The 7,391-nt window shown below is 36.5% G+C and overlaps 1 pseudogene; it reads left to right on the forward strand.

The window, feature by feature from the left end:
• Positions 1-771: 771 nt before the first annotated feature.
• On the forward strand, positions 772-4,669 carry LOC124971683 (pumilio homolog 3-like; annotated as a pseudogene).
• Positions 4,670-7,391: the final 2,722 nt, after the last annotated feature.

Consider the following 7,391-nt stretch of genomic DNA (forward strand, 5'->3'; position numbering starts at 1 on the left):
TCTTTACCATCCCAGGATGTTATTTGGAATTACTCTATATCATTCAATAGCTAATACCTACTGCCTTGTTTGTGGTATGTAACAGATGTAGTGATCTCAAAACGGTCAGTTCCTCCTCACTGAATATCCAGTGCCTGGTACATAAGACATAGTCAATAAATCTTTACTGATTGATTGAGTTTGATACAAATCCTCATGAATGGTTGTACCTTCATGCCATTAACCACCATACTTAACTTCATATAAACAACTTCTATTCAATGTTATGTAAAATGCATAATGACCTATACATCAGTACACAGACTCCAGAACCCTCCAAACCTGCAACTTGAACACATTCAATTACCACATGTCAATTCAAATTGGGACTCTGGGACAAATCCAGATACCAGAAATATACATGTTAGGGTGGCCACTTATTCTCCTGTGAGTTGAAGAGTCAACTTAGTGCCCCAACATTTCTCTACCTATGTAGTCTACCTACCTCATACTTATGGATTACTATGACTTGGCATCCTGATGTTTACCTTGAATCTCATTAGATAATATTTTTGCCTTATAACCTAGTCCTCTTATGACTAAGTCTCTGATATTTGCCATACCTCTCTAAAAAATGCTACAAATTAAACTTCTACCAGTTGCCTACGACATTCATTCTTTGGATAGATAACATATACATAGGCATATATTTCAGCCCTGTCCAAAATTATAGTGCTTCATTTGTATTTTCCCACTTAGAATTTTCTGCCAGGTTTAAGATCTGTTATGTAGATGTTTGCCAAGTACATGCAGGTAAATAGGTAAGACTATCACATTATGAGACAATAAGTAATTGGTAAGAATTAGATTCAATAATTCTACTGTTTAACTATTCAATGAAATTGAATTGCATGTCCCTTACACTGAATACATAATTAGTAATCTATAACATCCTTCAAGGAAGACAGCTGTTGCATAGTATTAATATTCCTAATAGTGTAGTACCTTTCCATGATAATCATATATTAGTAATATTTATATTATGATCCTCTCTGTTAGCAAATTTTTAAAAGTAAAACAGTTATTCTCTGTTGTATTTTTTATGAAAAAAATGAATCCTTAGCTTTTCTTTTTCTGTACCAGGGATTAAACCCAGGGGCACTTAGCTACTGAGCTACATCCCCAGTCATTTTTACATTTTATTTAGAGACAGGGTTTCACTAAGTTCCTGAGACTGACTTTGAACTCATGATCCTCCTACCCTAGCCTCCTGAGCCACTGGGATTACAGGTGTGTGCCACTGTGCCTGGCAATTCTCAGTTCTTAATGCTCAATAAACATTTGATATATTAAAAGTGATAAATGAATAAGGAAGAGCAAATATTATAAATCATCCAGAATCTTTTGGCTTCCAAAAATAGTCTCTTGGTTTCTTAGTGATCTCTAAGAAATATAAAGCACTATCATTGATTATCAAGTATTTGATTTCTTATCTTCAAATAACACTTAAAATTTAAATATACTCACTTAATTTGCAAGCAAAAGATGTATAGATATAGGAATAAGTAGTTCCTGAACAACCATTGCTTGCTTTGTTCACACACTGGAAGGTTTTGAGTGTTAGCACTAGCCTAGGAACCATTTAGTATGAAGTTGTGGAATATAAGCCCTGGGAACACAGAAAATTTGTTCATGAAATAAATACAAATATTCAGTGCCAGGCCTGACTTGTATCCTGGAGTTTCCCACAGATTGAAGTAGGTGAAGCTAGACTAGGAGAAGTTCAATAATAGAGACATAAACAAAGAGACCAGGGAAGTACAAGGAAGTAAAGAAAAGGAAGGTCAGACAAATCTTCATAAAACACTAGAGAGAAGAAAATAAACTGTAAAGAGCCTTAAACACTGAGAATAGAGCAAAGAGCACAAAAAACATTTGCAAGCCCAAAAGATATCTTAATAGAAAATATGGTTTTAAAGTCTTTATGCAGGTCAATATTTTAATATATAGCTATGATCCTGATTAAACACCACTGAATCATAGATGTAAAAGCTGGTAAGCACTGTAGAGATTACCTAAAATTGCACCCCTTTCCTCTTTTCATGTTTGCAAGCACTCCTGAAACTCCTCACTTAGCTATTTTTCTCTTCCTTAGCATTTGCACCAAATTATAAACACCTTCTTATTATTATGATAACTGTTTGTTGTTTGTCCTCACATGCCCAGATAGAATTGAAACCATATGAGTGCAGGTGTCTTTGCCTGCTCTGTTTACTAATAGATACCAATTACCTACAATAATGGCTGAAACAATTGCTACTCAGAATATATTTGTTGAATGAATTAAAACCAACTAACAGTCCCCTTTTTTACAGTTAAGAAGGTGAAGGTCCCAAGAATCTCAGTGTCTTTCTGAAAGTCACAAAGTTTCTTGTCAGCAGCAGCACTCTGGCTAGAATCCAAGTTTAATCCACTTTGATACCACCATTCTAAGTAAAGGTATGAAAATAATCTCACTCTCTTCTGTCTCCCCCAACCCCCATGCTTTACCTTTGAAAAGTAATAAGACTCAAAGGGTTCTTCCTTCCTAGAGAGCCCCTACACACCATTAAGGCCAAGGTTGTGCTACTCTGCATCAAACAAGAAACAGTCATTCATATGGCTTAAAATGAAAAGCTTTCTGAGTACAGTTATTTTGGTTTGAATGTGTCCCCTGAGCTTCATGTGTTGGAAACTTAATCCACAATGCAACAGTGTTGAGAGGTAGGATCTTTAAGAGAGGATTAGGTCATGAAGGATCTGCATTCATGAATGGATTAATGGTAATATCATGGAAATGGGGTCAGGAATCATGTGTGTGATTCTAGTTCTTCAAAGACATTCACAAGAAATTTTTTTAAGGATGGTGGACCTAAAATAACTTCTAGGAACTTTGAGGAAAGTGCTACAAAACCTGGGGGAAGCTGTGTGAAACATTTTAATGATAAGAAACAAGGGGACCAAGGACTGAAGAAAAAATTTGACAGGCAAATAAATTCAACAAGAAAATTCTAGCCAGACAGTGAAAGTGATGAATCAGCAGTCAAGAAACTAAAATAAGTTGACTTCAAAAAGAAGAAAAAACTGAAGCAGAGCAAGCAATTCAGTGTCAAAACCAACCACCACATCATTGTTTGAGCAAAGCAGATTTGGGAGATCTTAAGTAGAAAAGATTGTGACAAAGAAAAAAAGACTGACATTTATGAGTAACTTGCAGAAGTTAATTCAAGGGAAAATTAAAACTATTGCATTTGTACATGACAAACTGTGTGAGCCAGTGTTTCATTCGGTATGGTAATGAAGAACAGAGAAAGCAGGTTTTGAAGACTTGCCAAATGATTTGGTTGAATTAAGTAAAGTCAAATATTCCAAAAATATTGTTAAGAAATTTCACACGTATGGGTGTAAAACAGAGATTGCACAGATAATCAGATATTTTAAAGGTCACATGAGTAAAATGTTGTGGCATGCAGAAGCCTCTGCTATCCTGAAATACACATAAAATGACAAAGACATTTTGGAGCACAGGAACATACTGATGGAGGAACTCTACAGAAACACATTTCAGCTTTACAAGTCAGCAGGTCACCCAACTCCGGACAAAATGTTACATGTATAGTCAGAAAAATTAGAATTTATTATGAATGAAATGAAACAGCTTCTAACTCTAATGACCCAAAAGGAAGCTGTGATTAAGCACTCATTATTCCATAAAGTATTCTTGGACTTTTTAAAATCTATGCACCCCAAAACTCAGATCAGAACTGAAGTCATCTGTGAAGTGGTGGTTTACAAGGACCCCACAAGATGGTGCAGGAGTGATCATGCACTGCCTATGCCATGCAAACCCAAGGACGGGAACATTATTGGGAAAACAATGAAGATTTATGTTGAAAAGGTGACTAATGGCCAATACTCTCATTAGATTTTACTGGCAGCATTTGATTTTATTGATAATACTAAACTTGTGAAGCAGACCAATCATCTCAGAAATTATCAATTCCTTGCTGAACATACACAATGACAAATGTAGAAAGAAGGTCCTGTTATATTTAATAAGTCTCAGAGCTCCTTTACATACATTATGAGAAATCATTGAAGTTTTGCCAAAAGGAGTCAGAAATACACACAGTAAGAAATACACAGAGGTCTGCTATCATTAGCTCTTAGAATCCATTTCTACAGTTTTGTTAACCTACCTGCAAGTACATGCCCAAGAGGTGGTGCTAATAGTCTGCATGTGTGTTATTGTACAACTTTCTGAAATCTGCCACTGGAGACATTCAGCCTGCCATGGTTGCCATCACCAGTTTCTCAGCAGCTGAACTATACCTTGGTGGCAAGGATGGAGACTTTCATGTTGCAGTGTATTTCATTCTGAAGTGGTTAATAGAGCAATATAAAAATGATGAAAGAAAATGGAATGATGTTTTCCAAAAACACTAGTAGAGCATGTTGGTATGAAGAACCTGAGGTCCAGGGCTACTGTAAGTTAAGGTGGCATTATTATTTCCAACTTTCTGCACATTTCTGACCAAGAACTTTGTAAACAATGTCAAAGTTGGGTTGAAAAGCCTGAATTCCACATTGGAAGAAATACAAAAACACTAGCAAAGGAATAGAAACTCTACTTGTAAAACTGACTGCCTAAGTGAAAATAGTTAAGAAAATGATAAAATCAGTTTTCTCATTTTTGTTCTCTTCCCAGTACAGAAAAGAAGGGCAAAGGTCCACCATTGGTAATTTGAGAACTCTGTACATGTGTTTCTTCTTTGTACAAGGATCTGTTTACATAAAATTATTTCTAAAAAATATCATGAGAATGGGTTCATTATCTCAAGTGACTTTGTCAAAAAATTAGTTTGATTCCCTCTTGCTCTCACTCCCATGTGATGCATCCTACCATTTTAAGACCCAGCAATTAAGCCCTCATCAGATGCAGCTCTTCAATCTTGAATTTCCCAGCCTCCAGGACTGTGAGCTAAAGAAACTTCTATTGTTTGTAAACTACCCAGCCTCTCTTATTCTGTTATACCATCATAAAACGGACTAAGACAGCAGACAACGGTATTTTCAGAAAAAAATGTATGCTAATCTCTTAGAAGCAGTTCAAATAGCGTATCATTATAAAATCTGCCTTCTCCACCTCCAGTCAGATATTGCCTTGTGGTTCAGGTGGCTAAGCAATGTGTTGGCCAGGCAACTTCAAAATACATTTGCCTGATTTAGTGCACTGAACTCAGATTGCCTAAAGAATCTGTGGTTTTCTTTCAAGGTTAAGAAAAAGAATTTGTTTGACATTCTTACTAATGATTTGTAGAAAAACACTCTATAAATCACTGAGCTGGAAACATCCCATAATCCAATTGTCATAGGGATAATATCACAAATTCTCTTTAAAACCAATTTCCTGACTCTTCCTTGTATAATTAGCTCTGGGTCTTCTATCAGGAGTTAGTTTTCTAATTGTGGCAATTCTAAGTATATCAAAATGCATTCACACCTGGGGTTTACTGCTTTACCTGAGTTGCTTTTGCATCTGTTACACAGAAATAAAGCCACCTATTTCCTATACACATTAGGTGAAAAGGAAGTGATATTTTTAGAACAGAAGCAATAGAGATAATTCAGCTCAGATTTCACCTTTACATGTGAGTTAGCAATATAATCTCTGGCAGCAAAAAGGGATCACATCTTCCCAAATGCTGCTCTGTGTGCTGATGAAGGATTGGTTTGGAGAATTGGGGCAAAACAAAGGGAAAACACCAGAAGCACTAAGAAACCAGAAATCAGGGCAAACGTAACTTATTCCTTTCTGATGACCTCAACCCAGAAGCTGGCTCCAGAATGCATGTGACCTCAGTATGTGTTTTTTAGTGATACTAAGTGAAAGAAAACATCCATACCAGAGGCAAGTGGTCACATGCCACCACTATGACCTTTACAGTCAGTAATGACACAATCAACCTTATCCCAGTATGCAGACACAGTTTTAGGGAAGTTTAAAAAAACTATTCCAGCTCTCCTTTGAGAATGGAGAAAAAAAGGAATTCTCCACCATGCTGGTGTGCCTAGACTGGGAGCTTAGGCCTAACCATGGAGAGACTATCTGAGGTAACAGCACTGTTCAATTATGTGTGTCACTTGTTGAAGGGCCTCAGAAAAGTCCCTCTGCAGCTTGGGCAATAGGAGTATTGCTTTTTCTTCAGGATTCTCAGATTCTGTTCATTCCCCTGGACAAAACAATATTCTAAGTCCAATTAATAATCACTTATGTATGTATGGCCCACAAACACATAATCTTTTACACATACCAGTATTGCACTTGATACATAAAAATCATCTTCAAAAGTCTAAAATCTGACCAGTTTTTACCACCGCCACTGATGTTACCTGGCTTTAGGTCATCATCATTTTTCATCTGGATTATCACAATAGTCTCCTAATGGGCTCCCCGACTTCCACACTTGCCCCTGTTACTGTTCATTCTCAAAAGAGTAATCCCAGTGATCCTTTCAAAATTGAAGTTAGATTTCACCACTCTCTATTGTTCAAAACCCTCCTGTGGCATCCTATCTCACTATGGCCTACAAAGCTCTACATTATCTGAATACCTCATCACTCCTTTAACTCATCTTCTGTTCCTTTCCCCCTGTGCCCTTTACTCCACAGCTATTGGCTTTCTTGCTGTTCCTTGATCATTCAAGGTTATGTTACTACTTTTGAGCCTTTGTTTTAGCTGTTTGGAGTAATAATTTTGAATGTTCTCTCTGTATCAGGTTTCTACACCATCTGAAGTTCATGGAATCACTAGAAGGAATTGCAATTAATAGTAGTTTATACTCATGACTAAGATTTTTTAAAATGTTTTTTAAATTATTTTTTTTATTTCTACAGACTGCAATTTGATCCATTGTACACAAATGGGGTGCATCTTTTTCCTTTCTATGGTTGTACATGATGCAGATTCACACCATTTGTGTAATTATACATGTACGTAGGGTAATGATGTCTGTCTTGTTCCACCATTTTTCATACCCCTGCTTCCTCCTCCCTCTCATTTTACTCTATACAATCCAAATTTCCTCCACTTTTTTCTCAGTCCCACCCCCCACCTCCATTATATCTCATCATCCACTTATCAGGGAAAACATTCGGCCTTTGGATTTTTGGGATTGGCTCATTTGACTTAGCAAAGATATTCTTCAATTCCACCCATTTATCTGCAAATGCCATACTTTTGTTCTTCTTTATGCCTGAATAATATTCAATTGTGTATATATACCACAGTTTCTTTATCCATTCATCTATTGAAGGGCATCTAGGTTGGTTCCACAATCTAGTCATTGTGAATTGAGCTGCTATAAACATTG

Source organism: Sciurus carolinensis, chromosome X, assembly GCF_902686445.1.
Source record: "Sciurus carolinensis chromosome X, mSciCar1.2, whole genome shotgun sequence".
NCBI classification, from domain to species: domain Eukaryota; kingdom Metazoa; phylum Chordata; class Mammalia; order Rodentia; family Sciuridae; genus Sciurus; species Sciurus carolinensis.